The sequence below is a fragment of the Panicum hallii genome, chromosome 3 (genome assembly GCF_002211085.1).
Source record: "Panicum hallii strain FIL2 chromosome 3, PHallii_v3.1, whole genome shotgun sequence".
Classification (NCBI taxonomy): domain Eukaryota; kingdom Viridiplantae; phylum Streptophyta; class Magnoliopsida; order Poales; family Poaceae; genus Panicum; species Panicum hallii.
Window position 1 is genome coordinate 32,969,649 of NC_038044.1, and position 23,222 is coordinate 32,992,870.

Consider the following 23,222-nt stretch of genomic DNA (forward strand, 5'->3'; position numbering starts at 1 on the left):
GGCCCAGATCCTCCTTTTGATTAGTGGGGTTATCAACCTTTGACGAGGGAGATTCCCCGGGTGGTTTTGGTTTGGATGGTTCTCAGTAGTTCTTAATTAATACTGATTAATTCCTTATGCAATTTGGGTTTATGGTAATTCATCCACTTGTAGTAATTAGCTTTAATAAAATTTGCCAAGACTAAAAGCTAATGCAGTTGAGTCAGCTAACCTTAGAGCCTCATGCTCGTGTTATACTTGTTGAGTACGAGTTTGTACTCACACTTGCCTCTCTACTCTTCTGTTCTATTTCGGATATCTTCGACTGCTGCTCAGTGCCCGGCAACGTGGAGGACTACGTCAGCGGCTTCGACGACTTCTAGGCGTTTGTCTCCCAGTCGACGTCCCTGTGGCGCCCAGCTCTTCATGTATTCATTTTACGCTTCCGCATTTCCTTGAACTGATTCTTGATTCAGTTGTAATAAAGACATTCATTTTATAATTTATACGCTTTTATTCGTGACATGTGTTGTGATATCTTGATGATCTGTTGTATATATGCGTGACTTGATCCTGGCGCATATATGATTGCTCGATTTATGTTCTTATAAATCGGGTGTGACAGATTGGTATCAGAGCCGTGTTGACTGTAGGACGAAGCCTAGGTAGAATTGGTCGGGTTTAGGACTTCTTTCCTCTTGTCTTGCCCCCGCAAAGTGTTATCAACCTCCTGGGACTGATAAAGCATCACTTTTAAGTCTTCCCTGATGGGGGGACGCTTTAGTGTCCTGCCAGGATGCAGCGCTTCTCCGTGCCCTGCCCTTCCCTTGCATCGCCTGCGCATGTAAATCACAGGGCCAAGCCCCCCGGCATCGCCCCTCTATGCGCCTCCTTGCACGTGCCCCTCCAGGTCTCCCCGTCACCCCTCGCCCTACTGCACAGCTGCGCCCTGCCCCCTTGTAGCCATGCCATCCCCCAGCATCGCCCCTACCGAGCGCCGCCACCCTAAACTGCTCACCTGTTCCAAGCAGTAAACCAGCGCCCCCTTCTTGAGTCAAATCTGGCCAATTCTGTGCCTCTCCGCTACAGGTAAGAGGTAAAATCGAATCCCCTCATCGTCCTCTTTATTTTGCCCCGCTCCTCGTGATCTCCCATCCCCTAGAACGTCGGGAATCTGCAAAACAGTAGCCGTCGGCCACCATGGCTGTGTTGTGAAGCTTTTACAAATTCGCCCCTGGAGAAATCTGTAATTATCATGTATTCTTTTGTGTCTTGAAAACTTCATAGAAAACCCCCTAGATCTATTACATCTTTTCCACCTAGCCCCACCCATGTTTCATATCTAACCCTAACCTTTGCTGAATTCGCGAGCACTATTTTCTGTGTCTTGCCAAAATCAGCAGCTAGCCCCTAAAGTCTGCGGTTAACCACGTATAGGTCGTTGCAACCTTGTTTCATGTTTCATGTGTAGTTTCCTCATTTTAGATCCATTTTGATCCGTTCTTTTCTAATTAATTGTTTAATTAGTGTAATTTATACATAGAGAATTATATATAAAATTTGACTAAGTTGTATCTCGTCTTTATAAATGCAAATATAATATGAGTTAATTATAATTAGGGATATTCTCTTTTGAATATCTTTTACATTACTTTTCTAAATTAAAATAAATGAAGCTTATAGTTTCTTTGTTCTCTTTTATAACATAAATCTTCCGATAGTTGTTTCTTTTCAACCGTACCTCCATTTTCCGCGTTTCTTGCGCTCTCGTGACCGTAGCAACGAGCCCTATCCTTTTGTATGCTCTTGTTAAGCTTCTCTTTGTTTGGAGTATTTGTTCTTTGTTGTTCTTGTTTGTTTATTTGCTTGTACGCTTGGGCCCGATGCTTGTGTGATGCTAGAAGGAGCCCGATTAAAGAGTTTTGAAGATTAAGAGTTTCAAGAACAAGAGTTGAAGATTCTGAGTAGCTATTCTCTTGAAGAAAGGCAAGTGTTTCCTTGATCATACTTTTGTCCTAATAATCGCAATAAATATAACTTTTTATTTTATCCATTCATGTGTCTTAATTTCGATGGATCGTAATTAAGGATATGCCTAGTCTTTATGATCATTCCTTGTTAATATGGGTTTTACCTTTATGTTGGGTAGCTTCTGCTTAGTTGCTATAACTGGTTCTGGTTTGGGAATAATGTATAACCATGATGACAACAATGATGATGCTACACCTATTTTATCCATGTTCATGCTCTTTGTGTTGTTAATTAGAAGATCATGTGGTTAATCGGAAAATGGAGAACCACCCAGGAAAATAGTGCAACCACAATACAATATGGCTCTGGTCTTAGCTAATTAATTAGAAACTCTAGCTTGTGATGATCTTACCGAGAGGGCAAGAGGGGAGTACGTTGATGGGGTATACCCGGTCATCTTGAGGCTTAGATATGATACTGGTTATGACCACTGCGGCTTCAAACCTTAGCGGGTCGTCATAAGTTAGGGAATCTTTGTAAAGGCCTCGTAGAGAATCCCTTGCCACTCACCTCGGAAGTGTTTAAGATGCTAGCTACCTAGGGCAAATTGGGAGACATGAATTGTGGGTAAAGTGTACAACCTCTGCAGAGTGAAAACTGATATATCAGTTGTGCTCATGGTTAAGAGCGGCTTGGATCCTCACAAGATTAATGAACTTAAAGATGAAATAAATCTTAGACCATGTTTATGGTTATCATTATGCTTCTGCTATATCTCTTCTGTTTCTTTTAATGTGGGTTTTGGTATGAACTTATACCTTAATAATTAGGTGCTAATAAAATATGACCAACTAAAATTGCTTATCACAGAAAGTGTAACACCCTAATTTTCAAATTAGAAACCAAAATAAATTTTTCTAGATTTCTTTTAGGACCCATAAGGTATTTATTTAAATATTTTGATTTAGAGCATTTACCGTGAATAGTAATTTACATAACCATAAAAAGAAATATAAGGAAATATAGGTTTTGTGCATTTCATGCCGCATTGCATTGTTTTAATGTTTGTCTTCCATTTGGATTTAAATTTCAAATTCAAATTCAAATGCATTTGCATGCAATTCTTTTTCTCCCTCTTTTTCTCTTTGGGCCAGGCCCACTTTCTTTCTCTCTTTTTTCCTCTCTCTTTTCTTTCTTGCGGCCCAAGCCCAGCCGGCCTTTCTTCCTCCCCCTCCCTTTCTCCCGCACAGCCCAACTGGCCCAGCCAGCCAGCTCCTCCCCCGGCCTAGCTAGCCCGTGCACCCTTCTCTTCTCACGCTCGCTGACAGGCGGGGCCCACCTATCCGGGTCTTCCCCGACCTCGAGCTCGAGCGGGGCTCAGACTCGTGTTGAGTCCGGCCATGGCACGGCCCCCCAACCACGTGATGCCTGGGCCCGCATGCCAAGGTACTGGCGGTTGCCGTATTTAAAGCACCGCCCGTGCCCTAGGCTCCGCATATCCCGCAGCCGCCGCCTCCTCGCCCTCGAAGCCCCAGCCGCCGCCGCCATTGACGCCGCGTCGGTCACCGTCGCAGCTACCGCCTTGCCACTCTGCTGCTACCGCAAGCTGCCGTCGGAGCTCCGCCTTGGGGTGAGGATCCTCACCGACCGTTTTCCCCTCATTTTTGTGCCTTCCCGCACGCACGATTGCTCACCGGAGCTCCGCCACCATGCCTCGCCGTCGCTCGCCTTCCCCGGCAACCAGCACTTCATCTGAACCCCGTAGACGCGTTCCCCTCCTCACTCTCCTTCTCCCCGACCAAACCCGAGTTGAAATAGCAACCGGAATCACGTAATCGCGATTCTCCGACGAGCCCGCCACCGCCCGCCGCTGCAAGACGTCGCCGCCGGCGCCTGCGCCGCCATCCCTGCAGCGCGAGTCCATTCGTAGCTGTCCGATCCAGATCTGACAGTCTAGATTAGATCTATAACGGAGTCAAATGAATCGATACCGGTCAACCCTAGGTTATTTTGCGCTTTAGCCCGTGAGTTCTCTCGAAATCAATCCGCAGTCCACGGCAGTTTAAAAGTATTCCCGAATAGATCATTTTTCTTCTGTTTAGGCCCCTGTCCTTTTCTAAAATAAAACCCACCGTCCCTAGCCCCTTTGTTTTGCAATTTAAACCCTAGATTTAAGGTTTAATTATGTTCTAGCCCTTGGTTTCTTTGTTCAGAGCGTTTCTAGTTTCAAATCTTCTACAAATAAGCCCGTAGAATCATGTTTTGGCCATAACTTCTCTGTTTTAACTCCATTTTCATCGATTCTCGCGCTCATGCGACCCTTGCGACATATGCAGTAGCTTTATAATGTTGTTTTGCTCTGTTTATATTATTTGGTGTACTGTTTCTTTTTTATTGTATTGTTCATTTGAATATATTTGTGTGTTACGATAGATGGTGCGCAGTTCGAGGATCTGCAAGAGCAAAGCTTTGAAGACGTTCCTGAGCAGCTGCAGTTCTTTGACGAAGGCAAGTGGTCCTTGATTATACTCCAGTCCCAATAACTTTATAAATACACACATTTACTTTATATGCATGCATGTGTCTAGAATGTGATGGATCCCAAACTAAGGATATGCCTAGTTTCTTTTGAACTTCCTTGATTAAACCTGAGTTATTATATTTATGTTGTAGCTATGCTAGTTGCTTTTACTTAGACTTTGGATGGATAACCTGAAAAATTATGCTACACTGGTTTACTCATGTTCTGGAATACTTTTACGGTGATAATTAATATCATTGCATTAATTGGAACATGGAGAACCACCTAGGAAATCAGTGCAACCATAATACTACATGGCTTTGGTCTTCTCTAATTAATTAGAAACTTTAGCTTATGATAATCTTACCAAAAGGGCAAGAGGGGATGCATCGTCGGGGTATAGCTCGGTCCTCTTGAGGCTTTATGATATGTGGTCCTTGGCTAAGGCACTACCTCATTAGGGAGGGTTATGACCGTTTTGACTTGAAACCTTAGTGGATTGTCATAAGTTAGGAAATCTTTGTAAAAGCCTCGTAGTGAATCCCTGCCACTCACCTCGGATGTGTTTAAGGGTCATGCAAACCCGGGCATCAAGGGAAACACGAATTGTGAGTAAAGTGTACAACCTCTGCAGAGTGAAAACTGATATATCAGCCATGCTCACAGTTAAGAGCGGCTTGGACCCTCACATGATAATTGAACTTAAAGATGATCTAAATTGAGGTTCTTTGTACATAATATTTTTATCTTATCTCTTTTATTTATTTAAGGGTTGGTATATACTTACATTTGGTTAATGCTTGCCAAATAAAACTTGATCAACTAAAAATACTTATCGCAGTCAAACCATATCAGCTTTTCCTTGATTTTGGCTTTGCATGTCATATAATTTACTCCAATTGCTGAGTACCAACCATAAGTGTACTCACACTTGCTTTATTAAAACCAATGCTGCTCAGAACAAGATAATTTTCCGGAGTCCCCTGAAGATTTTGAAGAGTACTAGGCATATGTCTCCCAGCCATTTGCCTGTGAAGTTGAAGTCCGCTACTAGTTATAAACATTTACTTATTCGTTTGAGATTGAGATTTTTTGTCATGTAATAAAGTACTATGATACTATCTTTTGTTATGACATTGTTTCGGATATACACTTGTATTGTCTATCATATGTGTAGAACTTGATCCTGGTGCATATATGAGATGCATTCGGTTTCCTTTTCAAAATTGGGTGTGACAGAAGTAGTATCAGAGCAGTGTTGACTGTAGGACGTTAGCCTAATTAGTAATGGTCAAATTTTAAAGCTTATCTTGCTTAGTGGCCAAGCTTCTGTTTGCTTTCTTTCGAAAATTGCTTATTTCTTGATTATATCACTGTTATCTCATCCTTGACTACATGCTTGCCTCTCAAGCGTGTTGATGTTTTCCAAACTCATTCTTGCTTTAAGGTCACCTATAGCATTTTTTTAAATATCCTCTATCTTGCGCTGTCCTCACTTTTGCTACAGATGGCTAGGACCAGGTAGACCGCCCGCAAGAGCACCCGTGGACCGCCTCATCCGTTCCATCATCCTCAGGAAGTGCCGAATAGGAGGAACCCGAACAGCCTAAGGACTTGCCCGAGTTCGTGATAGTCGAAGAGGACGATGACGACTACTACAGCTACTATTAAGGAGGCTAGGTGGACACTGACACTGAGGAGGAGCCCATGAGCTGCCTGAGGACCACCCTGATGCCACAGGCGACAATAATGAGGATGCTGCAGGAGGAGACTCTGCCGATCCAGGTGCTGCAGGAGGAGACAATGCTGAAAATGGTGAAGATGACCCAGCTGCACCCGATGGTGGTGACGAGGACCTAGATGATGATCCAAAGCCAGTTGATGCAGCAGAACCACCGCTACCTGAGCCCCACTACGAGAAGCAGATACATCATTTGAACTTTGTTGAAGGTCCATTCCCAGCACTTCTCTAGAGGTCCATGCAGAGAATCAGCTTCCCACTAATGCCACGATATGAAGCTTGCTTCTACAGAATGCTCAGCAGAGGAGAAGTGGTTAGTGGCAGTAGTGATCAGCATCCCGGATGAGAAGTATGGCAGCCGGATGGAGTACTACAAGCACTTCGACGACGTGCCCAAGAGGACTTTGGATGCAGGGACTAGTGAAGCTGTCAGAAGAGCGCTCTACTATCTCTGCCATGCCTATCGGGATGAACTTTAGGGCACCGAGTTTCAGCAGTTCCCACGCTGCATTAAGGGTGCCACCAGTGCGCAGATTCCTGCCCCGCCCCCTGGGGAAGGAAGCTTGCTCATGGACACCATGCAGGAGTTGGTCGCCGTTCTCAGCACTAACTTGGATGCTGCCGGAGCAGAGATCCAGGAGGTCAAGAGGAAGCTGAGGAAGACGATGAGGGAGAAGGCAATTCTGGAAGCTCAGCTGAGGGGAGATCAGGAGTTACCCCTGTAGTACGACAGCGATGAGTCCACCGAGTACCTGCCAGAGTCACCACCCTGCAAGCGTGTTCACTACGGAGAGCCCAACTACTTCACCCGCTACCGTTAGAGATGCTAGATCCATAAGTTTAAGTTAGGAGTGTCTTTAAGAGTCTTTATGTAATTGCTAGTTCAAATGGTCTTTATAGTTTGTTTAATTTAGTTAATGTGCTTGTGTGCTTGGTTTTGTGAGAAGAATTTGATTTGGATCTTTGTAACGATTGCGATAAATTGTGGAGTGATCTCCACAATTATATCAAGTTTATAATAAAGATAGATAGTTTAGTAAAGTTTGGGGTTGTCTACTTTTTTACTATCTTTATCTTATCCTTGCTCCTATCCTTTTTCCGTGATTAATTTCATGAGTCTCACTTTTCTAACCGATCATATGGTGAACACCAGGTCCGGGTCAAGAGTTGATCAGCCTGCAGTGCCACGACAGGAAACAAGCAATAATACCAACCCCGATCCTCAGCAGAGTCAACAGCACCAGGCGCCACCAGTAGGGATGGAGCAGTTTCTTGCCACCCAAACTCAGCTGCTAACCAACATGGCGAACACTATCGCCAACATGCAGGCTCAGATGAACCAAGCTCCACCATCGCCACCACCACCAACTAGAGACAGGCATAGGGAATTCATGAGCCACAAACCTCCCTCATTTTCTCACTCAACTGATCCACTACAAGCTGATGACTGGATCAAGATGGTGGAGAAGATGGTGAACATCGTCCAGTGTACTGACAGGGAGAAGGTCCTTTATGCTTCAGGCCGACTGGAAGGAACCGCCGCAGATTGGTAGGATGCTTACACCGCAGCGCATGACACCCCCAACACCACCACCTGGCAGGAGTTCAAGAACAAGTTCAGGGAGCAACACATACCCAAAGGTCTGATGAAGCTCAAGAAGCAAGAGTTCCTTGCGCTGAAACAGGGAGCAATGTCTGTGAGTGAGTACCCGGACAAATTCATCCAGCTATCTCGCTACGCTCCTGCAGATGTAGCAGATGACGCAGAGAAGCAGGATCACTTTAGGGATGGTCTAACTGGTCCTATCAAATATCAGTTGATGGTGCATACTTTCGAGAACTTCCAGAAGATGGTGGACAATGCCATCCTAGTGGACCATGCTCGCAAGGAGATGGGTGAGCAGAAGAGAAAGTTTGAGTCGTCAAGACAGATCAGCAGCAACTCCCACCCCCGTTTCGTGCCCCCGCAAGGAACATCTTTCCGCCCAGGAGGATAGAATGTCAACTACGGGCAGAATCAGTAACAGCGCCCCAACCAACAGGGTCAGCAGCAGCAAGCTCAGCATGCTGGTCAATCAGCGCAGCGTCCCAACTTTTCGCAGAATCGCCAGAACACCTGTACTGGAACACCTATGAGGAACAATACCCCTGCTCCCACCGGTGGTAATATGTGCTTCAGATGTGGTGAGGTGGGACACTATGCCAATGGTTGTCCCAAGAGGAACGTCCAGAATACTCCAGTCCAGTTCAACAACAGTGGATAGAGACAGACTCCATAGCAGCAACAGCCTAGAAACAACAATCAGATACCGCAGAACAACAAGGGTTAGCAAAACTTCATCCATGGGCGTGTGTCACACCCGGTTTAGAAAAGGTAACTGAATAGATCCCATATGTGCGCTAGGATCAAGTTCCGCACATACAATAGACGTCACAAGTGAATATCCGAAACAATGCATTAATGAAATAGAGTATAATAGTACTTTATTACATGACCGATAGTCTTAAGCTTAAGCGAATAAGTAAACGTCGATAAATAGCAGCGGACTTCAACTTCACAGGCAGATGACTGGGAGACATACACCTAGTATTCTTCAATATCTTCGGGGAACATCGGGCAATTATCTTGTTCTGAGCAGCATTATTTTTCATAAAGCAAGTGTGAGTACACTTATGGTTGGTACTCAGCAAGTGCAGTAAATTATATGAAATGCAAGGCTATAATCAAGGAAAAGCTGACATGGTTTGACTGCGATAAGCATTTTTAGTTGGTCAAGTTTTAATTAGGCAAGCATTAGCTAAATGTAAGTTTATACCAGCCCTTAAAGAAACTATCTGAGGTGAATCAATCCACAACACAGAGATAAATAAACAGAACCAGCGATTTAGATCATCTTTAAGTTTAATTATCATGTGAGGGTCCAAACCGCTCTTAACCGTGAGCACGGCTGATATATTAGTTTTTACTCTGCAGAGGTTGTACACTTTACCCACAACTCGTGTTTGCCTTGACGCCCGGGTTTGCAAGGCCCTTAAACACTTCCAAGGTGAGTGGCAGGGATGCACTACTAGGCTTTTACAAAGATTCCCTAACTTATGACAATTTGCTAAGGTTTCAAGTCAAAGCGGTCATAACTCCCCCTAATGAGGCGGACGCCTTATCCAGGACCATATCACACCCTCAAGAGGACCAAGCTATACCCCGACGATGCAACACCTCTTGCCCTTTCTTTAAGATCATCATAAGCTAGAATTTCTAATTAGTTAGCCAAGACCAGAGCCATATAGTATTGTGGTTGTACTGTTTTCCTGGGTGGTTCTTGTAACACCCTAATGTAAATTTCAAAGATTTATAATGGATTTAAATTGGCTCCATTAATTTTCTAAAGATTTATTGTGCTTAGTTTGCATTTAAACTAATTAAGTTATACAAAGAAATAAAATTTATTTTAGGAACAACATGATTGTGCATTCATGCTGGTGCATATGTTTTATTGGAATGAGCGCACACGGTTTGAATTCAAAAGTTCATTTGAATTCAAATAGATTTGAGTTTCAAAAGGAGTAGAAAAGAAAAAGGAAAGGAATTTGGAGAGGGCAGTCAGTCAGCCCAGCCCGACCTGCCTCCCCTCTCCCCCTTGGACCGGCCCCTTTCCCCCGCGCAGGCCCACTCCCCCTCTCTCTTCCTTTCCCGCTCACCCGGCCCCCTCTCCCTGCGGCCCACTGTGGCAGAACCAACCTGAATTATACCAGCTCAAGTACGTGAGTCCAATAATGAGGGCTCTAACGTGCTTCAAACAGTATAATCCCTTGGCCTGTCGGGTAACGTCCCGATAAACCACCGAACACAGGATCAAATAAGGTTACCTCACACGAAGGTGAGTCCAGAGAAACAGTCACCATCACATTTTACATCACAAGGAAATTACTTTACAAGAGTTTCTAAAAGCAATACGAAGTTCCAAATTTAGAAAAGTTATTACAAACTATTAGAGTTATGGTTTTTAGCAGTGGAAAACATACGCAAGGATTACAGCACGTCGTCAAGACAGATGTCATGCTAAGCCCGGGCACGACATCACTCGGTATCACCAATGCTGGCCAGGGACGGATCCCATTCCAAGGGCCAACCGTCTGGAAGAGCTCCGGGCCAAGACAGGGGAAGAGAAGGGTCTTCATAGACTTTACCTGAAAAACACATAACTAGTAAGGCTGAGTATACTAATACTCAGCAAGGCTTACCCGGGTTTGGGTATACTTTAGCCCGTAACTAGACTCATGAAGGCATTTCAAGGGTTCTGGGTTTATTTTCAGCTGAAAAGCAACAAAGAGTATGAACTACTTTCAAATTTTAGCTTTCACATTCTAGTTGATTATCCATTCTAGGGTAGCACCTACACTAAGCAAGCAAGGTAGAGATTATCATCCATCAAGATTGTTCCATCATTAGTTACACTTCTTACTCTATGTGGTAAAAGGGATAAGCAGTCTCATTCATCGTGAGAAGCGGACGATTCCTGAATCGAGATTCAACCTTGCAAGGTAAACCTAACACACACGCTTGGAATACCAACAGGGTGTTCCGAAGCAACCGTTTCCCTCATATTCCGGGTTATGGATCAGGGCCACCACAAGCGACTGTAGGACCGTACGCACACCAATTGTGCATGACATACGTCTGTAGCGCGACTACAAAACCCGTATTCCTGTCTGCCATGCAGAACGTACTCCCACATGTCTGTGCGTGTAAACATAAAATAAAAGTCAAGTGGTGGAGACAAGTCCATTTGCCGGGCCATTCGGGTACTAGGCTTACCGCTTACCATATTTCGCGGCATGTGGCTAGTACTTTCAAACGCTTAGCCACCACTACCACATGGTTCGGCCTTAACCACTTTTAACAAAACAGACAGGGTAAACCTTCAGGTCATGATACAACACATGACCCTATCCATTATCCTTATAGTGGTTGCAGAATTGTAAGCAAGCAACTCCTATATCGCGCGAGTGACAGGAAATCACCCGACTTTTACCCGTCCTATTTAGCAGAGCATCTAAGCGATAAGGACTCGGATACAATACATTGGATTCCTAAGATCTTATGCAACTAGGGTTTCATTTCAACTCCTAGACGTAATGCAAGATATATAATAGAATAATAGAATTGTAATAGATTGAAATATTGTGGTATGCACCGGGGCTTGCCTTTACTGGTGGGACTGGAGTCAGGGATGTTAGTATTGTTATCTTCCAAACTTTGGTTTGGGGCTTCAGATAATCCCTTGGTGACGTTGACTTGGTCTTCAGAAACATCCTCTGCAGACTCCGGGGAGATCTTGTAGGTACCGTTTGCAGAAGTAGTCGTATCTACATGCAATGCAACATTACATTCAAAGTGTGCACATAAAACTATCTTACTTCACAATAAAGTTGCAATCCAACACTCATTTAACATACTACTCACCTAACAACCAAAAAGATCTAAAACTAAACTTAGACAGAGCTTTAGGGGAACAACTAATTAGAATCGGCTGCTCGTTGAAGATTACAACAGAGCCGATTGGAAACAACAGAGGTTTATTCGATTGAAAGGTGCATTGGGTTCCTAGATGATCGATGAAAGCATCGATTACTTTAGCAGAGGGATGATTCCTAGAGCAGTTGTGTCTTAACTGAGATGTGCTTAAGTGCTATCCTAGGTAACTAGGTGTGGTTGTATTGATTCGATTACGTCAGCACAACTATTGAGTGACGTACAGCCGATTGGAGTGTGGTTGAGGGTATGTGATCGATAGATATATAGCTGATCTTTCAGTCGATAATTCGGCTGATAGAAGTGTGTGGATAAGGATGGGAAAACTAAGGATTGATTAGCCATATTTGACCGATATGGAAAACAACCAAAATCGGCTTAGATCAGCCGATAGCAAGAATCCTAAGATCGTGTGTGCATTTCTGATGCATCGACTATGTGCAGCCGATGTAGGACAGAACAAAAGAATTTGTATCGGCAGTAGCCGATATCAGAAGGATAACGACTGTATCGGCTAACCAGCCGATGGTAGAAGCATATGAATTGCCTCGGCTGACAGCCGTTACAATGAAACATCATAGATTCAAAGAAAACGGATACTTAGCGGCTGAGTTGATAGCCGACTCTGAAGCATAGCTGCCGAGATGTATAAGCTAAGCAGCAGATACATACGAACTAACCAAGATCCCTATACAAAAAGGACCTTAAGGAAATGACAATCAAAACAAGGATAGAGTCTTGATGGCAAGGATATGAGCACTCGTGTGAGAAGATTAACTAGATATCACACATCTATACTTGAGACATACATCCTATGATTTACCTTTCAACTACAGCACATGCATATAACACAAGATACAAGTAAAGCATTCATTCCCTAATATTTAACCTAATTCACAAATCAAAGACTTTCACTCAAGATCACCACATAAAACTTGTAGATTTTGACCTAGGGATTCAAACAAAACTGATTTTGCATTTTTATGAACTTCTTACAAAATTCTATGAAATGTAGAAGTTCACTGATTTCGAAATACAGAAGGCTTTGGAAAATTTTACAAAGAACACCCTAGAACTTTCGAAATCAAAGCAATTAAGCCCCTGGTTGGTGAAAACAAAGAATAGGAAGATAACGGCGTTATTCCGGCAAAGGAGTCGCCGGCATTAGGAAGATTTAGTGATTCAGGGAAAACCTTGGGGTAGCCTTGGTTGTAGAGGAGAACAGGCGGAAAGTGAATTCCCGCAATGAACAGAATTGGCGATGAGAAGAGCTCGACGGTGACGAGATTTCATGGGTGACGAAGAAGCTTGCCGGGAATTGCAGTGGGTGGAAGATAACCGGGGAGATATTCCTCACGTGATCCATGGCGACGATAGTCCGCTTTGCCACGGCGATGATGTTCCGGTATTCAGGGATCAAAGAGACTCGATGGGGGTTCAGGGGTTTCTTCGAGATGTCGTGGTTTTGCTTGGCGATCGACGAGGAAAAGGAGTTGCTGGATGTCGTGGACCATGGAGTAAGACGATGGAGCCGAACGGGTTCGCTATACCGACTTCTCCGCGAACCCTAGGATTTTCCTGCCCACGGGTTGAACTTCCTCTGCCCACGCACATGCGATGCCAAAGCATGGCCGACCGAATACCTCTGCTCGTACAAGAAGAAACCCTCCTTGACATGATTGCTCCGGTGCGTGCAGTGCCGGCATACTTGCGCAACCATTCGCAAGGCCGCCGCTCCCGTTCTGCTTCCACACCATCGGCCTCCAACTTGCTTGTGCGTGGTCCGTTGTCTTGCATACGCACGCGCCTGCAGAAACGAGCCGAGTCGGCCACCGGTAGAACACTCTCGCTCACATCCGCGGACGTGCTAGTCCAAATCCGTTCGGACCTTCGCCTTCGCGTCGCCGCCTTTCCTCCGGCTCGCCGTGCCACAACCGCCCCTCCGCCTCCGCAAGAATGAAGCGAGCTCGCCGTGCGCAGGTCTTCTGAGCTCGTCGCATCCGGTCGCGATCCCGCACATCATCGCTCTGCACGCCGTCGCCCTGCATGATTACTCTTCTTCCTCCTGTTGCCGGGCCCGCACTCGCCTCGGCCTTGCTGCGTCGCAGGTCTCTCCGCGGCCGTCCTTGCCAAGTTATCGCCGTGCGTGGCTTCGTTGCCCTCCGTGCGGGTCCGCGCTGAGTCGCCGCGCCACGGCACCGCGAGCCCTGTGCTCCGCTCCTGCGCCATCACCGACAGCTGCGCCGACACCTCCGCCTACGTGTGCCTGCGCGTTCCCGCATCTCGCGCAACAGCTTTCCACCGCAACTCCTCCTGCGCGTGCCGTTGTTCGGCACGTCGCACTCCAGCACTGCCTGCTCGCGCCCATGGGTCCACTCTGCTCCGGCCGCCCAACACCTGCCCACACCGCCAACTCCCGTGCGCCACCGCATGCATGCTCGCGCCATCCGCTCAGCGCCGCCCACGTTCCGCTCCTGCACTGCCCGCGAACCGCCTCAGTGCCCACTCGCTGCGTGCTGCTTCATCTGCGCGCCCACATCACCAGCCTTCACTTCTGCCCGCGCCGCTCCCGAGCCGCCGCGCTGCCGCACGTGCCTGGCCCGCGTCGCCTGCTCCTGCTTCGCGTTGGTGCCACTCCGCTCACGCGCCCGCGCTACCTGCGCGTCCTGCCTCAGCTCCCACGGCCCGCTTGTGCTGCGCCACCACGCCGCGCCTGAGCCGCTCGCCACGGGCTGCAGCTGCCCGCGCGCCTGGATCCACCTTGCCTGCTGCCGTAGCCACTCCCGCTTGCGCCACGCTGCAGTCACCCGTGCGCCAGCGCCTGCTCGCCCGAGCGCTCCTGCGGCCACCGCTCGGGCCCACGCCGAGCCATCCCCGCCTGTGCGCCGCCTCCGCCTGTAGAGCTGCAGCCGCGCCGCTGGCCTGCCGCCCACGCGCCTGGGCCGCGCCCTGCTCCCGCCCCGCGAGCTGGCCGAGCCGCTCCCGCGCGCCCAGCTCCCGCGGCCCGAGCCCCGCCGAGCGTCCGCCGCTCCGGCTCCCGCGCTGGCGCCGCCCTGCCTCGGGTGCGTCCGCGCCTGAGCCCGCCGCGGCCCGCTCGCCCCTGTGCGCCAGCTGCGCGCCTGTGCCGGGCCTGTTTGCCACCGGAGCCGTTTGCTGCCGTGCCGGCCCAGAGAAACGAGAGAGAGGGAGAGAAACAGGAGAAAAGGGGCGCCGCCAGTGAAGGATAAGGAAGAACAGACAGAGGAAAAATAGAGGAGGATGGGAACTAGGATTTCCCAAGGACTTATGCGTAATTTTAGAAAACTACAAGGACCTTTCTATAAAACATAAATTTCACATCAATCTAAAACCCTAATGAAGAAATGCCCAAAATGAAAGTTGGAGAGTTTTTCAAACTCTACAACATTGCTTTAGGGCCCAAGTTTAAAAACTCAAAATTTATATTTTTACACGTGAATTTTTGAACAAAAGTCGGATTTGAATTACTTTTGTAACTTTATAAAATTCAGGACCTAAATGCAAGCATTTATGACATGTCATGATGACGGGATAGACACGTCATAATGATTGGATAGACATATCATGATGACTTGCATCTTTTACACTTTAGTCCTGAGTAATTTTGAAAGTTACTTTCGTAAATCGAATATTTGCATAAAAGGACTTGTACTTTTATAAAAATACATAAATACCCTTATTTTCACCACTTTACCCCAAAATTTTTATACACTTTAACATATACATTTCAAATGAAACTTTTGGATAAATATATATTTTTTTACAGGGAATAAAGTAAGAAAAACATGTTTACAAAACCACCTTTTACTTATTTTGAAATTACCCTTATCCAAATACATTTTGCAAAAACAACCCTAGGTTTTTCTATAATTACAAAAATGCCCTTTTTTACTTGCACTTTAAATTTTTAAAAGTTTCACATAAACACACATGAGCTTTACACTCACAAGCACATACTTCACACTAACAAAATATATGTCTAGCATTTCAAGTACACGAACTGTCACACCCACTCTCTTCTTTTTCTCCCCCTCGCACACGCCAGCTCGGCCCACCTGCGCTGAGGCCTAGCTCGCTCACTCTCCACTCCACCTCGCCCGCTGACGCCCCGGGCCCGCCCGTCAGCTCTTTCCCCTTCCTCCTCACGCTGCTCTCTGCTCAGCTGACCACTCCGCCCGGCTGCGCCTCTGCACCTGGGACCGCTCCACCGCGCCGCACTTGGCCCGAGCCCGCACCCCGGCCAGCGCCCGAGCCTTCCCCTTCTCTCTAGAAGTCCCACCACCCGAGCCAATATCGCGCGAAGCCGTTGTGCGTGATCCGCCTCCTCCGCACGCCAAGGTCACCGCTGAGATTTCTGCGCCAGCCAGGGCACGCACGCCCAGATCCCGCTCCGGCCCTTAATTGGCCCCGCGCACACCTCTGGACCCTAACCCACAGAAGTGCCTACCCGCGAACCCTAGTGCCGCCACCATGATCCAATCCGCCGCACCGAGTTTCGGCTCCGCCGTGGGCCGGTCGTTCCACTGCATCTCCGCCGCCCGGGACCACTGCAGGAGCTCCGCCCCAAGTACAGGGTCGACCCCCGAGCCCCTGTTCGCGTCCTCCGCCCTTGCGCTCACCGGATTTGGCCCCGAACCATCGCAGCCGGTGAGCCCCGCCTCCGAGCAATTGCTTGCCACCAGCGCCCCTCAGGCCGTGCTGACCTCTCCACCAGCTTTGTAGGACCTCCCCGAGCAGGACCGTGGAGCCAGAAGCTTTGAGCCGCCCCTCTGCGAGCTTCTTCCCCGACGCCGTCCGTGCGTCGCCGCTCGTCATCGACTCCGGCCATCCTGCGCCGCTTCTCCGGTCCATTCGAGCCTAGGTGAGCAATAGCTCGGTCCCCTCTTCCTTTTGGACTAGCTGCCGTGCACCCTAGGTCGATCCCGAGGCTGGAACGCCACACGCCGGTGAGGCACCGCCGCGGAAGCGGTCTCCGATGAGAAATCGCCGCCGCCCAAGCCCCCAAATGTCTCGGACCGCCAGATCTTGATCCAACGATCCTAATTAGAAGATACCGGTTCGGCCTGGCTATTTTGTTAAAAAGCCCTTGAGTTTTTCCGAAAACAACCGCAGTCCACCTTTAATTCAAAAGTAATTACAGTTAGGCCCTATTTTTATTGTTTAGGCCCCTGAGCTCTTTGGAAATCGAACCCGCAGTCCAGCCCCAGTAGTTTTGCGTGTTAGACCCTGCGTCTAACCTTTAATTATGTTTAGGTCCCTGGTTTTTCCCAGAACCCCTAGAAGCTCTGATTTCTCATAGAAAAGCCCCTGGACCTTGTTTTAACCCTAGTTTTCGCATCTTAGCTCTGTTTTAGGTGGTTTTCACGCTCACGCAATCGTTGTAACGTGTAGAATAGTTTTAACTTAGTTTTATGTGCTGTTTTATTGTATTAGTGTACTATTTCTTATATTTTGCTATTGTTTGCATGTGTGTGCCTGTGTGGACCATGTTTTGGATGTTACGATCGTGAGTAGACGTTGAGCCATCGAAGGAATATCAGGAGCCACTTTCTTCAGAGCAGCAGCAGGAGAACTTTGAGGAAGGCAAGTATAACATGAGCATCCTATCACCTTTAAATACAGTTTTATACTGCATTTTAATACTGTAAGCGTATAAGGATTTCCTAGCCACTTTTATCCTTTATAAAAATACCTTGGGTTGCATTTTGGTTAGTTGTGCTAGGTGTTGTGCTCTCACACATCTCGGTCCTTTTTAATTAATTTGATTAATGGTTATATGCAACTTAATTCGGAGAGTGGCCCTCTGTGCCTTGTGCTTGAGCGGCTCACGTCTCGTTAAAAGATGTTTTTATAGAAACTTGGTTTAGGGGGCCAGCACGGTGCTTAGTGCTTGGTTGGCCACTCTCCATAAGGACCGGTTCATAGAGCGATAATCTCAGACAACCGCGCAGCCACAAGACTGGAATGGGACGGTCTTGACTTACTAATTAGGTCATTTTGGTTTGGGAGTAACTTACCTGCGGGGCAAGAGGGGTGGTAAGCTTCAATGGTCCCTGCTCCTCCGGCTTGGTCTGTGCTGTGTGTCTTGTACCCACGTGAGGTGGGCCCCATCGTTGCTGATCCAGAAACCTTAGCGGTTACACCTTACTAACGTGATCCTTTGTAACGGTCTCATAGTGCGCTTGCTAGTCATCTCACCTAAGGAAGTGTGATGAACTACTAGTGTAGCTCACGACTTGTGGGTAAAGTTGTGCAACCTCTCGAGAGTGTAAAACTGGTATACTAGCCGTGCTCACGGTCATGAGCGGCCCAGATCCTCCATCTGATTAGTGGGTTGTACCTCTAGTGGAGTGGCTTGGTTTTCAGTAGTCTCCTGGTTAATTTTGATTAATTATTATGTAACTTGGGTTAGGGTAATTCATCCACTTGTAGTAAATAGATTTAATAAGAGTTGCAAAGATTAAAAGCTAATGCAGTTGAGTCAGCTAACCTTAGAGCCTCATAGCTCGTGTTATACTTGTTGAGTACAAGTTGTGTACTCACACTTGCCTTCTCTACTCTTCTGTTCTCTCTGGGATGTCTTCGACTGCTGCTCAGTACCAGGCGACGTGGAGGACTGTATCAGCGGACTCGACGATTTCTAGGCGTTGTCTTCCAGCCGACGTCCCTGTGGCGCCCTACCCTTCATGTATTTATTTTACGCTTCCGCATTCCTTGAACTGATTCTTGATTCAGTTGTAATAAAGATATTCATTATCAATTTATACTTTTTATTTCGAGATACGTGTTGTGATATCTTGATGATTCTGTTGTATATATGCGTGACTTAATCCTGGCGCATATATGATTGCTCGATTTATGTTCTTATAAATCAGGTGTGACAGAATTGGTATCAGAGCCGTGTCGACTGTAGGACGAAGCCTAAATAGAAATGGTCGAGTTTAGGGATTTCCTTTCTCTTGCCTTGCTTTCGCAAAACTCACACACTCATTTCTTCTTCTATTCCTTGAGCTCTAAACCTCGATTTGCTAATTTTCTCTTGCATTTTCCGAGAATTAGTCTGATCCCTTCTGTAGACGTTGGCCTGCAATTTTGTCTGTCCTCATAAGCCTAGGATGCCCTTGCAAGAAAAACACGCTAGAGTGTATGGTTGTTTTAGTCGAGTGGTGTGATAAACTCGGCTAACGTTTGAATATTGAATGTTTGTGATTGTGCAAAATGTTTGATTTGGATTTTTGGTTGATTGCATAGTTTAGAAGCTAAACTTGCCCATGCAAAACGACTCTCATGCAAACTTGAATTAAGTAATAAAATTGAGATAGACCGTTGGGGGGTAAAACCGTACACTCCTTACTCTCTATTTTATCCTGTCAGAGTTTTCTTTCCGGAAGTTGTACAATATCTATCTCTTATAAATTTCGCTCTGCTGCAAATAGATGGTGAACACCAGGAGCACCGGTCCCGGTTCTGGCCAACAGGGGCAGAACAACCAGGGTACCAGCCAACCGACACCGATGCCGATGCCTCCACCTCTGACTCCGGAGCAGTTCTTCCAGCTCCAGATGCAGATGATGGCCACCCTGAACAACACTGTTCAGGCTCTGCAGCAGATCCACACTCAGCCACCGCCTCTTCCACCGCCGCAGCCCCACGACAGGCATGCAGACTTCCTGAGGGGTCACCCACCGACGTTCTCTCATGCGGCTGATCCACTCCAGGCTGACGACTGGCTTTGCTCGGTGGAGCGCCAGTTAGATGTCGCTCAGTGCGACGACAGGGAGCGAGTCATATACGTAGCGGGGCAGCTGCGAGGCTCAGCTCTTGATTGGTGGGAGTCCTACCCAGCTCGGGACCGCGACGCCCTCACTTGGGTCCAGTTCCGGGAGCGTTTTAGGAACCACCACATCTCTGCTGGAGTGATGAAGATGAAGCACAAGGAGTTCCTTGCGCTTAAGCAGGGAGCTATGACGGTGACCGAGTACCGTGATCGTTTCCTCCAGCTCGCTCGCTACGCCCCTGCTGAGGTCGCCAATGATGGCGATAAGCAGGAGCGCTTCAGGGAGGGACTGGATGATCACCTGGAGTACGCGCTCATGAACCACCGCTTCGACAACTTCAACCATCTGGTTGACGCTGCCCTCAATACCGAGCGCAAACGCCAGGAGATTGAGGACAAGAAGAGGAAGATGGCTCCTGCTGCGTCTGGCGGCAACAACCGGCCTCGGTACGAGTACCCACAGCAGCAGCAGAGGCAGATCCAGTCGTACCAGCAGCGACTGCAGCAGTACCCGCCTCGTCCTCAGCAGCAGCAGTAGGCAGGACAGGGCCAGAGGCTTCCACCACCTCCGGCACGCTCAGCTCCACCCACCCCAGTAGCTCCGTGGTAGGGAGTGCCTACTTCCCCTGCCAGACAGCAGGCTCCAGCATTCCCATGGGCGTGCTGTCACTGCAGCGAGTAGGGACACTGTGCCAACGTTTGTCCCCGGAAGGCGCAGTCTGGATAGTAGGGGCGCCTAGCTCAGCCCAAGGCGCCATCCCAGGGCAGGGTGAACCACGTGATGGCCGAGTCAGCGGCCGAGGCTTCCAACGTGGTTATTGGTACGTTCATGGTCAATACCCATCCTGCTACAGTGCTTTTTGATACTGGTGCTACGCATTCCTTCATTACTCGATCTTTTGTTGAGCATCATGGCATTCATACTAGCACATTAAAGAGGGGCATGTTAGTATCTTCATCGGGAGGGCAGTTGAGGTCTCATATCTTCTGACCCAGAGTCAGTGTTGTCATAAGGGGGGTAGAGTTCAGTGCTAATCTGATGCTGCTAGACACCAAGGGTATCAATGTGATCTTGGGAATGGAGACCCTTGTTAGATGGGGTGTCAGGATCGACTGTGCTCAGAGGACTGTCCACTTGTCAGCACTGGATGGATAGGAAGTCACAGTCAGTGCTTCAGAGCCTTCTGGAATTCTTTGTCAGATGGAGGCTAGACCCACGGATGGTATTTGTAACACCCTAATGTAATTTTCCCAAATTTTAAGGAATTTATTTTGGCTCAAATAAAATTTTCAAGGTTTTTCTAATTTATCCTGCATTTAAAAGAAATTTATAACACGGGAAATAAAATTTATTATAAGGTCAACATGTTTGTGCATTCATGCTGGTGCATAAGTTTTATTTGGTTGAGTGCATACAAGTTGAATTCAAATTCGAACTGAATTCCAATAGATTTGAGTGGAAACAGGAAAGTGAGTCAGTCATTCCTTCTTTTCTCAGTCACTCCCGTAGTCTCTCTTTTCTCAGTCATTCCTTCCTTTCTCTCAGTCATTCCTTCTATTCTCAGTCATCCCTTATATTCTCAGTCATTCCTTCTTTTCTCAGTCATTCTCGTTCTTTCCTCAGTTATTCCTTCTTTCTCGGTCAATCCCCCAGCTCGACTCCTCCTCTGTTTCCCTTCCCCGCCGGCCGGCCTCCCTGTCGCTGCCCGTGGCCCCGCTCTGCTGCGCGCCCGAGCCCTTGCGCCGTACCCGAGCCCGCGCCCTGGCTAGCACCCGAGCTTCCCCTTGCTTCTAGAAGCCGCAGCGCCTGGATTGAATCAAGCCGCAACGACTCCGGGAAGGGCGGAGTTCCGTTGCCCGATTGACCGCACGCCGAGGACCGCCCCCTTCTTAGCCGCGACCACTTCTTCACGTTTCCCCTTGGCCGCCTCTGCCTTCCCCAGTTTTTCCCCCAAGCCCCGCGTTGCCGCTCTGCCGCTCAATCCGAGGGCTGCGCCGTCGTTGACCGACCGTCGCAATTACATTCCGGCGTCGCCACTTCTCCACCGCCAGCAGTCGTCGCGGTTTCCAGACGTGGTAAGGGTCGCGCCATGCTTCTCTCCCTTCTTCTCTCCCTCCGCGTGAGCATGTTCCGCTTGTCACCGTGAAACCGAGCCGCCCCTGCCGTGGGGAACCCCAACCCAAACCCTAAACCGCTTCCTTGACCGCCTAGATGGGTTCGCCGTCGTCCTCTCTTTCTCCCAGTGCCAGCCGTACCCCGAATAGTGGCCGGAAACGCCCGACAGCGTGTCCTCCGGCGAGCCCCGGCCGCCCTCCGCCGTGCCCAGTAGCCGCCGCCACCAGAGCCGGCCGGAAAGCCCTCAGCCGCTCGATCTGTAGTGAAGGTGTAGGATTAGATCTCGCTTACCTCTTGGACCAGCACCCTTCGATCGAGATCCAAGCGTCCAGATCCGCAGATACCCCTTCGCCGTGTGAGTCTAGTCCCAGCCCTCCGATCAGGATCCAGTGGACCGGACCCCCTCGGACAGATCGGACCGTCCGTAAACGGCAGTCAGATCGGACCGTCCGTAAACGGCAGTTAGATCGGACCGTCCGAACTGAATCGCGTGTAAACCGTTGGATCTAGATCCAGCGGCCACGATGCGCACATACCCCTTCGCGAAATAGATCTGATCTGGGCCATAGAAGTTAGATCCAGTGGTCCAGATTAGCGCGTACCGCTTCAGCCTGGCCATTTTGTTAAAGAGCCCCTGAGTTTCCTTGGAATCAACCCGCAGTCCACCCGTAGTTCAAAAATAATTACGGTTAGGTCCTTTTCTTCTCGTTTAGACCCCTGAGCTTCCTGTATTTTTTTTGAACCCGCAGTCCATATCCAGTGTTTTCACGCGCTAGCCCCGTGTCTATCCTTTAATTACGTTAAAGTCCTCAGTTTTTGTCCAGAAACCCCGAGTTTTCCTGTTTTTCTCGCAAATAGGTCCCTAGAACTTGTTTTAAGCGTAGTTTTCGCGTTTTAGCTCCGTTTTAGGTGTTCTTTATATCCACGCGATCGTTGTAACGCGTAGAATAGTTTTAAGCTAGTTTTATGTGCTGTTCCATTGTATTGGTGTACTGTTTTCTTATAGTTTGCTATGTTTGTGCATGTGTGTATGTGTGGACTATGCTTGATGATCGTGAGTAGACGTCGAGCCACCGGAGCAGTACCAGGAGTAGCCATCTTCCGAGCAGTTCGAGCAGCAGCCGGGAGAGTATGAGGAAGGCAAGTATAACATGAACCTCCTATCACTTTTAATTACAATCTCATACTGCATTTTAATACTGCATGCCTATAAGGATTTCCTAGCCACCTTTATATCCTATATATATATATATCCTTGGGGTTGCATTTTGGTTAGTTGTGCTAGGTTGCTGCGCTACAACACACTTGGTCCTTTTTAATTAATTTGTTAATGATCTTATGCAACGTAATTCTGGAGCCGACCCTTTGTGCTGTGTGCTTGAGTGGTTTGTGCGTCCTTAAAAGATGTTTTTGTTAGAAACATGGTTTAGGGGGCCAGCACGGTGCTTAGTGCTTGGTTGGCCACTCTCCATAAGGACCAGTTCATAGAGCGACAACCTGGGACAACCGCGCAACCACAAGACTGGAATGGGACGGTCTTGACTTACTAATTAGGTCGTGTTGGTT